Source organism: Cavia porcellus, unplaced genomic scaffold, assembly GCF_034190915.1.
Source record: "Cavia porcellus strain 051 isolate PalLab524CR breed Dunkin Hartley unplaced genomic scaffold, mCavPor4.1 scaffold_13, whole genome shotgun sequence".
Lineage (NCBI taxonomy): Eukaryota > Metazoa > Chordata > Mammalia > Rodentia > Caviidae > Cavia > Cavia porcellus.
In genome coordinates, this window is record NW_026947496.1 from 20,312,887 (window position 1) to 20,326,653 (window position 13,767).

A 13,767-nucleotide genomic window follows, 5' to 3' on the forward strand; every position below is an offset into this window, starting at 1 on the left:
ACCCTCTTAAGATCCTGATGGATACTTGAGTCTTCTCATCAGTTTGGGAGAAAAAGAAAAGAAGTCAGTGCATAAATACACAACATAATGCATCTGATTTTAGAAGATTCGTTGATGTCCTGAAACCTGTGAATGGATTTTGGAAAAGAAAGACCATAGACTCATTTATTTAAAACCTTGGAGTTAAATAGTAAAATTTCAGTTCTCTTTTAAAGAATTATACCCAAGAAAGATGTTGATTGAACAAAAAACAAGGTAAAACTGAGTATTTTTTTAAAACATTCTACAAATGAGCTAATGTGATTTTGGAAACCCCTAGTCTAGGCTCTAAGTAGCAGATTTCAATCCTCAGAGTCTTCAGAATCATCCAGGAACATTTTAAGAAGTCCAGATGTGCTGGCCCCTATTCAGACCAATTTACTCAGCATCTCTGGATGTTTGAGGTTTTTAAAGTTTTCCAGGTGACTCTGATGTAAGATCAGTTTGAAAATCACTGGCTCTAGAAGAGAATCATACTAGTGCATAAAAGACAGGAAGAATCCATTAAGAAGATACATGGACTATTTCTTACTAGCACTCAGTAATTATTTCTACAAGGTGTTTCACTTTCAGAAGATATTTATCAACATTTTTATTTCTGTGCTAACTACACGAAAAAGATAGTAAGGGCTGACCTAAAGTTGACCCTATCGTCTGGACAAAAAAAGGAGCAAGATGTTTAGGAAGAAAGCAAACACTCCACACAATCTGTTTTGCTTAAAGAATTAGTTCTCTGAGATTTTTTTTTTATTAAAAGCAAATAAAAATGGCAAATGATAGGAATTCTGATTTGCAGTCATCTGGGATAAAATATAAAGACCATCTTAGAAGAGCTGAGGTCTTCTCAGTATTATTGTGCTGTAAAATCATAAAAGCTATCATTCCACAGCAAGGCCTCTTCAAATCTCCATGCAGTAGCAGCAGGGCCATTATGCACTACAGAAGTGTTTGGGGCTCAGCTCTGCACAGAAGCATACACACGCTCACACATCTGTTCACACCTACAATTTCTTGGATATGTTTACAAGCCTACATACTTGTACACATGCACACACATGTAATTTCTCAGGTCTGTCCACAACACAAACACATTCATGGGTTCACATATACCCTCACATGATTTCTTTCAGTCAATCCTGCATATTCTGTTCTTGCTTATAATTTATGGGAGCAGCTAACTGTTACCGCAATGACTAGTCCAATTATTAGGGCAATGAAATAGGATACCAGCAAACCGTAAAAGGCTCATTAACTTTTAAAAAAATGCCAGCATTTTGCTTTTCAGTGAGATTACTTCCATACTCACAGAGGGCAGAGCTGTAATTATTCCATACACCTGCATTTTGTCACTCTGAAATTTGCAGGTATTGATGCATTTAGGAAAGTGGCACCATGATTATCCTCACAGCACCTGAATTCTAGTCAACATTCAACATTTTTTCAGTGCTGTAATTTCAGTGTGAAAAAGAAAGCAGAAAGCAAACGAATCAAGAGTCTAATCCTGAGCACCAAATAAAGCTAGTGGGAGTCCATGGACTGATAATAGAGAAATGAAGGGGTTCCCTAATCATCCCATCAGCCCAGGCCTGGCCCAAGAGACCAATGCCACTGAGTTATGACTGTGTTGGTTATCGAAGTATCTGGAGAATGGGAAGCTTACTGATATGGAAGATGCCTTTATACTGGTGCATGGAAGATAATTCAGGCAGGATTTAGTTTGTTTGGTTTTACCATAACAATAAATGGATGAAATGAAAATCTTCCTGATGGTACCAACTGCCATTGTTCAGGTTTCTTTCTTTCTTTCTTTCTTTCTTTCTTTCTTTCTTTCTTTCTTTCTTTCTTTTTTTAGTATAAATACAATAGTAGAATTTCATGCTACTCTTTCAAAGCACTACCCACATTGACTCAGAGATGAGAATGGATTTGTTTTTAGGCTGTGGTTACTTTCCCTGTGCTTGTGTGAGTCAGGACCAGAGGCAATTCAATCCTAATAAGCTCATTCAGTATTTATGGAACAGGCAGCAGAGAGAGGTCATCCTGGCTGGGGAACTTTGTGGTGAAAGGCTTAGAGTTAGACATGAACTCTAAGAGGGAAAAAAAGTGTGGCAGAGGACTTTGAGAGACTGTGGTTGAAATTCTGAGTCCTCCCATCAGTGATGCAGCCCTGGAGAAGTTGTGTATGCCGTGCTCAGTTCGCATCTACCCTGGCAAGCATGTAGGAGGATCAAATGCGTTCACATGTGTAGTGCTTAGCATACTGCTCAGTGCCTCTCAGCTTCTCCTAGTCGTCTTTCTTCTACCTCCGGCATCAAGCTCATTACCAAAACCTACAGGTGCCGTATGCACAGTGACTTTTACATCACCTCTAGCTTTTTAACTCCCACTGCTGCCGTCCTGGTTCAGGAAGGTCCTTGTTATTTCAGATCGTGAGTCCTGTAGCAGCTTCCACATTGCTCTCCTCGCCCTGCATTTTCCCTCTCTCCATCCATGCTGCACACTGAGACCAAATTAATCTTCCAAGACTATAGCTCTGCTCATAGCCTTTCAGTGTGCAAAGGCGTGTGACTGCCCAGGACCTAGAGACTGAAGCTCCTGGTACCAACAGTATTCCCTGCTCTGACTCCCCCGATTGTCCCAGATGTCCTCTGTACAGCCACCCCAAGACTGAGGTTTGTATTTGAACAAAATGCTGGATGTGCCCCTGCCTCCTGCATGAACTACCTCCCAGGAACCCCTCCTTCCTTCCCCTCTCCCCGCTGCCTGCACTGCAGCCCACCTGAACATTTCTCCTGCTAAAAATCATAGCCACTCTTTATGTTTGAGCATAGATGCCTCCTCCTCTGTGAATCAGCTTCTCTCCCATCTTGGCAAACAGATTCAATATCTCATTCCTTGAATCCTAGCAGGATTTTCTGGCTATTTCTATCCAGTAATTTTCTTTCTCTGTGGCATAGCCATTTGTATTTGTGTGATCCTCTTTTTCCACTGTCAGTTATTTCAGGCCCTGGCCCTCAGTCCTATTCATCTTTGCCTTTACTGCAGGACCTAAGCTCTATTGTAATATCTAGTCCACAGAGAGAATGCAATACATGCATATTAAGTGAAGAGTACTCATTGCAATTTTAAAAACATTGATTTTGCATTAGCCAGTTAAACACACACACACACAAACTAAAGATGACTGGAATAATCTTAAGGCACAAAAACTAAGAATTTGAGAACATATTTGCAGCACTAAGCTAAGGCTACTTGGCATACATATTGGAGTCAGTGTCATGTAACCTATAAAAGCATGTGGAAGATTATCCCTTAAGGAATTCTTTGCCTTTGTCCTAGTTATTAATGAGCTATCAAAGGCATCCGGGGTCTTTCAAGGAGTAGGCTGTTTAGTAGGAAATCTAAGTCCTCATGACATACATTAATAAACAGATGATTTGCAAATCAGTACAGAGTAGAATAGTCTTTCATGGCCTACTCTTTGCTGGCAAAATGCAAAGCTTCTAAATGTGCAGACAGCTAAGCCTTGGTTCTGTACTGGATGCTCCACCCAAGGCCATGGCAGAAAAAGAGAAAAACCAAAACAGAAGCAAACAAATGGGGGCAGGGGTGGTGAGCAGCCCATCTCTCTCTCTCTCTCTCTCTCTCTCTCTCTCTCTCTCTCTTTCTCTCTCTCTCTCTTTCTCTGTCTGTCTCTGTCTCTGTCTCTGTCTCTGTCTCTGTCTCTGTCTCTCTCTTTCTCTCTCTGTCAGTATTAGGAATTGAACTGAGGGCCTCATGCTTGCCAGGCAGCACTGTGCCACTGAGCTTTATCTCTTATTAAAACAAGTCTGAGTGCCCCTTTGGGACTCACAGTGGTTCTGATCTTTCACTCCAGGCTTTGTAAATCATCCCCCATCTCCTGCACCACAGTCAGGGCCAGGTCCAAATCGAAGGAGAGGGCACGAGAGTGGAGGTGTGGGGGCTAAGAGGTGACATAAAGCAACATCTAACGAGGACCCTGAGCCTTCCTAGGCCTTCTGTCTTTCTTTAAGAACCTTTGGGTGCCTCCCAGTCCTCCTTACTCTGGCTGGAGTCTCCCACCGTGTCCTGGAGACCCGTTTGTCTTTGGTTTGGCATCTGAATGTCAGCCCATGTGTGTCTGTGTGCATCTGTCTCTGCTAAGCTGTGATGCTGTTAAAGTCATTGGGATTTTATATATCAATATGCAAATTTATGCAACAACTAATGTGTAACTTAGCATTTTTATTTTTGAGCCAAAAGACTACTTACCATCATTTTATTTCCCCCAGAAACTTTTGGTTATGCAAAAAAAAAAAAACAATTCCCTGCAGCTTGTCTGGTTTTGCCATTGTCTCTGTTGCTGTTTTAGCCACCAGATAAAAACAGTGAGAGGCGATATTAATAAAGGGGCTGAATATTTTGAAATTGGCCCTAAAACAACAAAACAAAGAGAAAGATGTATAAACTGTTAACATATGAGAGCCAAGAAGGGAAACTTTAAACTGAAGAACTAAAGACACGGCATAATCATTTCTAAATGGCACGGTTTGAGCTGGAAAATGTTTTGCTAACTAGTCCTTGGAGAATTGAGCACTGTGCTGGAGAAGGAGGAATCAATAATCTTAAATGACCTGAAAGGAAAGCAAATAGGTGGGGACACTCATACACACCATAAAATTAATGAGTAACGCAAGTTCAAGTTTGCCATATAGGTCTATGTACTAAGAAAGATTAGATTTTTTTCATGAACACAAAATCCTAGTATTTCCTATATATTTTATTGCACAATAAATCAAGAGATTTAAAGGAGCTGGATATTATTTTTAAAAATCAAGAGTGTTTCTTCTCCTCAGTTTTTCTGCTCTGTTTCAGGAGGCTCAAGGTCATTTCTCCCTGCTGGGATGGTCCCACTCTGCGAAGCAGGGTGCACAGGCTTGTAACTTGGGGGCAGCATTTGTCTGTCAACTTTCTTCAAATTCATGTTTTAACTATTCTCAGGGGGAAGCTTGGATAGCCAATAAGATGTTCACAGGCCCCAGGGGAGTGAGCAGAGGCCTGGAGGTGCCTGTGGATGCGGGGCAGGCTCAGGGGAAGGCTCAGATCACCCAGCTTGTGCTCACCAGCAAACTTTAAGTGAGAAGGACATGAGAAGTGACCTTTACCATATGTTTTACATACGGAGATGTTTCCTCCTACTGGAGTCTCTGAGATTCATCCAATTGCTCTTCTCCCCTGCCATCTTTTCTCTCCTTAGGTTCAGTAGCCTTTAGTTCTGCCCTAGTGTAACAGTGAGGTTCATTTTTGGCCCCACGTAGCAAAACACCAACCACAGAGACTTCACTAAACTGACCTTTTACTCTCCTAGCTGATTAGAGAGAGCAAATGTTGCAGGGCAGGGCAGAGACTTGAAGAAGCCATTAGGACCCCGTCAGTCTGGGTCCATCTGGTTTCTGGTTTTGGCTCCATTGTTTTTACTGTGTGCTTTTTGTTCTTGTGATTACAGGGTGGTTACCATAGGCATAGCATGTGTTCTACATTGCAAGCAGGAGAAGAAAGAAAGGCAATAAGGGAATCAAAGAAATGAGCACATACCAGTAGAGATTACTCTTTTTTATTTTTTAAACACAATAGCTTTTCTAAAAGTGCATTCCTGTAAACCTCAATGATGCCACCGATCTCTGTCTGTAAGAATGGCTAAGGAAGTGACCATTTTTAAGAAGGCATGTCCTCATCCTGAACAAATTTATATTCTCTTTGTTTAAAAATAAAAGGGAGTAGGTCTTGAGTAAGCAACTAATCAACAGTGTTTTATGAGCGCTTGTGTGTGCAGAGCAACACAGGATATCAGATGTGTGATATAGAAGCAGGTAAGACAATCACACTACTTATGACACAGTATGGAGAAAAATGAGAACACTGTAGATGTGGCACTGTTGCAAGGTCAAAAACATTCTTCACATAAGAAGATACTCAACATCATTAGTCATCAGGGGAAAGGGAAATCAGTGTGGAAGAAGATGCCATTTCAAACCCATTAGGATGGCTATTATCTAAATAAATCAGAAATAACAAGTGTTCTTAAGATGTGGAGAAGTTGAAACCTTTGTGCACTAAGGTGAGGATGTAAAATGGTATAGCCACTGTGGAGAACGGTCTGGTGATTTGTCAAACAAAAAAATGGGGGCACATTAGAGTGTTGCTGCTAAAATGCCAATGACAGGGCTAAGTGGCAGATGAAGTGGCATCTGCCCTTCAGTTGCTTAAGCTAAGCATATACACTTACTAGCCAGGGGCTGACTTCATGAACCATAGACAGCGGTCACACAGGGCACACGCTTGGCTTAACACTCTGCTGCTATTGCCTTAAAATTATGAGTTTTTGAGCAAGGAATCTTGGCTTGCATTTCCCTTTAGCACTGGGCCCACAAATCACACAGCTGCTGGTCTGGGCGGTTAAAGGAGAATGATTAATAACCCAGATGTGTTGTTAGTGGGTTTGACCCAAATTCCTGGTCTGTTGCTTACTAATTTTCCCAAATGATTTTTCCTTTACAACTCTCAGTTTTAACGCGTATAAAGTCATGAAGATAGTTTCTCAATATCATAGGGTTGTTGAAGAAATGAGACATGATTATGTATTTAAAAAGAGTACTGTATAGCACTTGGAAGGGTAAGATATATACACCAAATAATAACAATTATGACACAGTATTTCTTATGTTTATTCAACAAAGTATTTGTTGAGTGTTTACTATGTGCCAGACAGGCCCTGTCTTAGGTACCTGGACCATTTCTGTGAGCAAAATAGACCAAGACACCCGCTCCTTGCAGGGTTATTTCTGCCGGAATAAAGAGCGGCCTCCCAATAAGCACAGTGAATATTCATGGAAGTTACCAGAGGCTAGAAGGAGGTAAGTGATTATGAATAAGGAAAAAACTTAAATAAGATAATCAGGATATAAAGGAGTAGAGGATTGGGTTGCACCTGTGAATGGGGAAATTGGGTAAAAATATAAGATTTGAACAAGGGTGTGGAAGGAGCAGGAGAACTCACTGAGTGGGTGGAAAAAATTCTATGAGCAGTTTCCTGAGTAATAGCAGGCAATGATTACAGGCACAGCCTCTACTCATGTGTCGTCTTCTTCCTGATCCGGGCGGGGGGTGTCTGTCTACCACTGCTCCCTAAAACATTTGACAAAGTTAGAACTATATTTAAAGATTAAGTTGATCTCACACAAGTTGAGAGGAGAATGTGGTTACCAGAGGGAGAGGGAAGAGGTGGAAGGGTGGGAAAGGATGATTAATGGGCACTAAAATCAGATCAAGAAATCCTGGGTGCTCTCGCTCAGTCGGGGCCTCACTGTCAGCATGATCTCCTATGCACTCAAAAACTAGAAGGAAGAATTTGGAACCATTTCACTATGAAGAAATGATAAGTGTTTGAAGAGCTGGATATGTGTGACTTTAAACATTACACGATGTTTCAAAACATTACGTAGTGCCCCATTAATATGTCTAACTGTTACGTTTTTATGTATAAGTTAAAAATATTTTAAGAAGATAGTCAGAAAATTCTTACAAATATTATTTCTGATAACCAAGAGAACAGTTGAACAGACGAGCCCAGGACATAATCAGTGGATCAAAATGGGTCATAAAAATGAATCCAAGGCCCCGAGGATCAGAAAGGAAAGGCCAAGGCCAAAGCCAGGGCCAGGCAGATCCCTCTTGGGCAGGCCTGGCACGGTGTCAGTGGGAGAAGAGTTTGACAGGACCGGAACAGCCCTCCACCCCGCCATCTGCTGGGGTGGTGAGGTGTGCGGAGCAGGAGGTCCACAGATTCTATGTCATTCCGGAGTTTGGGGTCTTCTGTGCTCAAGGTGTGAGTAAGGGTTTGAAACAGATGATCAGAGCTGAAAATTATCACCCTAATTTCGTGTCTATGTGTAGGATGAATAAATAATCTCTAAAATAGATTGCAAACAAGCTTTGTTTGTATTTGGGTACAAAATTATCAGACGAGTGGAGGAGGAGGAAGGGGAAAGAAAGGAGGAGTGAGGTGGGGAAGGGGAGAGAAGGGGAAAAAAGGAAGAAGGAAGGGAGGAAGGAAAAACCTAAACAGGTTGACTTACTGCTCATACCATGTGAGCTTATATATGCTCTCAGAGAAACCTCCAACTTTATTTTTTTCTTTCCTTTTTTTCAAATCCATTGTATTTCAAGAAGAAGAAGAAGAAGAAGAAGAAGAAGAAGAAGAAGAAGAAGAAGAAGAAGAAGAAGAAGAAGAACCTACAACAAAATTTTAAAACGTGTCCATCAGGGTCCAACTTTAAGATAGAGGAAATGCACCATGGCAAATTGTCAGTCTATATGTTATTTAAAATATAACTTTAAACTGGGCATGATGTTGCATAGTTGTAATCTCAGCACTCTGGGAGGCTGAGGCAGAAAGATAGCAAATTTGAACCCAGCCTGGACAAATTGGTTATTTAGCAATGCCCTTTCTTAAAGTAAAAAAAAAAAAAAAAAAATTAAAGAGTTGGGGGTATGGCACAGTGTAAAGGCACTGGATTCAGCTTATAGTGTCACAAAAACAAACATACAAACAAAAACCCCAAGAAATTTCAACTGAGCATGATATTGCATGCTGATAATCTCAGCTAATTAGGAGGCTGAGGCAGGAGGATCATTTGAGCCCAAGAGTTCAAACCCAGTCTGGGCCACAGTGTAAGATATTCCCACCTCAAAAAGAAAATTAAAATATAACTTTAAGACCAAAATATAATGGGGTCAATTTTGAATCTTTTACTAAACAGAAATGAAAAACACTATGAAGTGAGTATTATTTAACATCCAGAAGGCAACATCCTTGTAATTCATGGATGGGATAATTAGATTTTCACAGCAGAAATTTTAAGCAGCATGGTGACTCAGTCCCAGCAGTAAAATCTCAGTAATTTAGACCCTGCTAATGCATATAAGAGCTGCGCTAAACTCAGTAGGGGATTAAATGTGAATACGGATTTAGGTGGGTTATTTAACTTATCAAGAAAGCAAAACACTCCATGAGCAATGCCATTCACACTTAATGTACTAATTGCAGCAAAACCGAAAATTGTGTTTGTGTGTATATATATATATATATATATATATATATATATATATATTACTGGCTAAAACTTCACTTATTTTAAAATACAGTGTCAAATAATGTAGATTGTGCTCCTTTATTTTAAATTAGCAAATTCTACATCTGTTTCAGCAGATCCTAATTCTGGTTCAGACTCATTTGAAAGCATCAAATTGTTTGGCACGGGCGGTTTGAGTTAATACAAGTGCTGGTTCTGTCGTTTGCATGGCTCCTCCATCCAGACTGCTTCTCATGCTTGCCATGGGAATGACCTCTGTTTTTCAGCACATCTTTGGAGACTGGTTCTAAAAGTCTGACATGTAGCGACTGTCAAGCTCCCACCTGAAATCTGGTTCCTTGGACACCTACAACTATTTTTAAGCAGCTTTGGGAGTTTTTGACTCATTAGTGATTTCTCCAGCTCCACTGTTGAGCTACAAGTCATCTGTTTTCAGCGTCATCCACGTGCAGGCATTTGTTCTTGTAAATCTGCTGTGCCGTTTGGTCTCCTCTGTGCGATGCTATCTGTGACATTACGAAGGAGTCCTCCTGCATGCCTTATGCAGTGATAGGGCCTGTCTGAGCTGAGCGCTGGGATTCATTGCCCACCTGTTCTTAGAAGCTACTCAGCTCTTCTCAGATGTCTTTCGTGTTGGCTGAGCTAGGTGGGCACATGCCCAAATAGCGGGGCTCCAAAAGCAGGAACGGAGGTGCCCTTAGTCCTCCTGGGAAGAACAAGGAGGGTCCTTGAGCTGTTCCCCAAATCAGAGGCCAACCCTAGTGAGTGGGTCTCTTCTCATAACAGACAAGACACTTAGAAACATGCCATGAACAAGAACATAGGGAGAAAACCCCACTGATAAGAAGCTTCACCATGAGACTCCCTCACATCCACCCCCTCACATCCCCTTTTTTATTAAAAAAAAAAACAGACAATAACAGGTTGGTGAAGATGTGGAGAAATGGAGCCCTTGTACATTGCTCATGGAATGGAAAATGGTGCAGTCCCTGAAGAAACTCAATGGTAGGTCCTCAATGATTAAACATCCATATGTAAGATTCAGCAGTTCCACTTGCGGGTAGATTCCCAAGACACTGAAAGTAAGGACGTCAATGAATATTTGTATTCTAATCTTTATAGTTCTGTTATACACAACCAAATGCCCAAAAACAGATAAATGGATAAACAAAATATGGTATATACATACAGTGGAATATTACTCAGCTACATAAAGGAATGAAATTCTGACTTGTGCCTTAATATGTATGAATTTGAACTTCCACTGAGTGGAAAAAGACACAAAGTATTAAATACAGTATTTATTAGTATGCTGAAGTGAGGTACCGGAGTAGCTGAGCAGTCAAAATCATAGTGACATCGTAGGATGGGATAACCTGAGACTGCAGGGACAGGAAGAGTGGGTAGTTATTAGTTAATAGATTCAGAGTTTCAGTTTAAAATGAAGAAAAGCTCTGGAGATAAAATGGTAAAATGGTCAATTTTTATGTTAAGTATATTTTTCAACAATTCAAGAAAAATATAAAGGGGGCTGGGGATTTAGCTCAGCGGCATAAGAACCTGCCTTGCAAGCAGGTCATGAGTTCGATCCCCAGTGCCGATAAAAAAAAAGAAAGAAAAAAAATATAAAGAACAAACGTGAGCAATGGGGCCAAGAGGGCTTTAGTAAGATTTATTCCCTTTATATAAGGAAAGCCTACTGAAAAATGGCTTTTACCTCTTCCTTAAAAGGTCAAACTTGCCCTTCATTTCTCTTGGTTGGAACATCTTCCACAGAGTGTGCTGGATTGAATTTTATCATAAAACCAGATCAGAATGTTGAGAAATTCTGAACATCAAAGGAAATATAACTTAGTGGTCAAACAAGATTAAATTGTTTTGTTCTACCGTGGCATCTCAGCTCTTCTCGGAACTTTGACTAATATAACTGTATTGGGGCATCAGCCACATCGCCTGTTTCCCCTGAGGACAGTGGCACATGGATAGGACACTTGGATGACCTCATCCAGGTACCAGGCACATCCCTGAAGGGACTCCAAGCAGGAGCATGCAAGGGGATGAGACTGTGACAGGACCAATGAATGTGTACAATACCTGGGCCCAGGCCACACTCTTTCGATGGACACCCCTGGGTTGGGCTTGTTCTTCTTGAATGGCTGTGTGCCCTGCCTCCCTGTGACTATCCTTGCTTTAAAAAGACCAGCCCAGTTGGTATTTGTCAAACCAGCTTAGAATCATTTTGTTTTTATCATCATCTTTTAAAAATAGTTAATCATTATCTTGGTTACTTTTTTCTCATTGCTGGGACAAAATACTCAACACTCAAAATGAAGGAAGAAAGTTTATTTAGCTCGCTCTGTGTGGAGGTTTCAGTCCATAATCAGCTGGCTTAAAGGCTTCAAAGGCTTCAAGGCAGGTGGCATGGCACTAGGGCAACACTTCAAGGCAGCAGCCAGCAAAAGCAGCCAGAGCAAAAGGAAAACAAGAAGCCTCTTCTCCTGGTTTATATTGTGCACAGGCCACCTCACCCCACTCCAAGGTGGGTGTAGCGCTCACAAAATCTCCTTGCCCTCCTTTGCACAGGATGAGGCTATTTACAAAGTAAGAACCCTGCTCCCTGCTGAGTGTCTCAAGTTGACACAATGTATCAACCATCAAAACCATGGATAACATTATAGAAAAAAATTAAAAGTGACACATAATCTGTGGTCAAAATATGCGGTGAATATTTTAAAATTTTATTACAGTAGAAAACACATTGCCATGAGTGTCCTCCCAAAATACTCCTGGCATGAAACACCCTTATCCCATGATTAATGCCACTTTCTGAAGCAGTTCTGGACGTTTTCTTTCATGAATGTTTTTAGTTGTGCTACTTCAGTGTCTTGCGTTGATCCAAGGCACTTACTTTTGTGCTCGTTCTGACTTTGGAGAAGAGACAGAAGTTCTACAGTGCCAGACCTGGGGAATAAGAGGGATGAGGACACTGTGTGATGTTTTTAGAGCCCGCCTTTCCATTGAGTGGTACTTGGCAGTGGCATTCATTGTATTTTTCCTCACACTTTGTAAAGACACAATGGAGTATTATTCAGCCGTAAAAAAGAATGAGATTTTGTTATTTGCAGAAAAGTGATTGGATCTGGAGATCCTGTGGGGGAAAGTAAACTGGAGATTCAGAAAGACACATACAGCGTGTTCTCTCTAACATGTGGAACCTAAAAGAGATGACAAGAAAGAAGAAGGGAGACTAGTATTATTAGACAAAAGGAAGGGAATAAGGGAGAGAACGTAAGGGCAGGTAATGGGGGTTGAATATAATAAAAATACATACATAGAGGGAACAAAATTTGTGAAACCAGGAGAAAGAGTGGGACAAAGGGGCAATGGGGGAATGATTAAAATATGCTGTATTCAGGTACAAGTCTGCCAAAATGAATCCATGAATCTGGACAACCATATGCACTAATTTTTCAGAGGTAGAAACCTGGGGAACAACTATTGTCAAAAACTCCTGTCGTTGAAAACCTCCATAGAGGCACTAGAGAAAGATTGCAAGTTGGACAGTTCATTTATTTTATGCAGAAAACTTAAGGTGTTGCCTAACACGCATCTAGGACATGTTTCACCGTGTTTGAAGACCCAGAACCCTAACCTCATGATGAGAACACACAGACCCATTTGGACTATCAGACTCTCTATGGGTGTTTGCGTAACGGAGATGGAAAGTCTTTAAATTGTCATATTTGGGCTCAGGAAAAAGGAACATTAAAATATACACATTGTGGACAACTATTTCAAAGAAAACAAGAGATATTGTGGTAGCCACTATTGATTTTTTGTTGTCTTGTTCTGAAATCCTGTGCTGCATGCATTATTTTGCTCTGATCTGCTTTGTTCTATTTTGTTTTATTCTCTTTAAAATAAATTTATAAAAATAATAAAATATATACACGCCATGGCAGGGTTCTGTGAAGATAGTCTAAGTCGAAATAGTCCTTTTTGATGAGTAATATTGCTGACCTCTTCTGAGTAGTTTTTCAGGTTTTCATTATATGCTTCAGCAAAATGAAATAATTTTTTTTAATCCTTGTGCAAACTTTCATACTCAGCTTTCTGTCGACTTCTAAATCAGTATCAGGATAGGATTATTGTTACTGCTTCCATTTGGCCTTCTGGTTTGGGGAGAGTTTGGCTATTTTTGCAGAAATTCAATGACCCACACTCTTAAAAGCAAAGAAATTCACTAATTCTGTGTTGCTTATTCCTTCCTTTAAGTAACTCTTTGGGTGATGGTGATGGTGAGGGCAGGTTTAAATGCAGGTCATCTGAATAAAGTTCACTGTTCTTAAAGTTGTCTTTATTATCCAGCTCCCCCTCCCTGAGCCTTGGAAGCCCACAGAGAATTTGCTAGAATAGGAGCTACCAAGAGGTCTTTCATTTCTGGCAATATTATTTACCAGTTACTCTGGACAACCTGCTCTCTGCAGCAACTTGAAACGCTAGATAAGATTTCTAAAAATCATTGAAAATGCATTGCAAAGCAGGAAATAAAGAGGGAATCCACAGGGGCCGTGTG

At 40.6% G+C, this 13,767-nt stretch overlaps 1 long non-coding RNA gene across 2 annotated transcripts in view; it reads left to right on the plus strand.

The window, feature by feature from the left end:
- LOC111756471 (uncharacterized) overlaps positions 1 to 8,578 on the plus strand; it is a 232,874-nt gene extending 224,296 nt beyond the window's left edge. The window contains exons 6-7 of one of the 2 annotated variants that reach the window (XR_002790952.2): positions 6,874 to 6,953; positions 8,269 to 8,578. This is a non-coding gene — a long non-coding RNA (uncharacterized LOC111756471). The remainder of the gene's footprint in view (positions 1 to 6,873; positions 6,954 to 8,268) is intronic. The other variant, XR_010051153.1, reaches the window with a different exon arrangement.
- Positions 8,579 to 13,767: the final 5,189 nt, after the last annotated feature.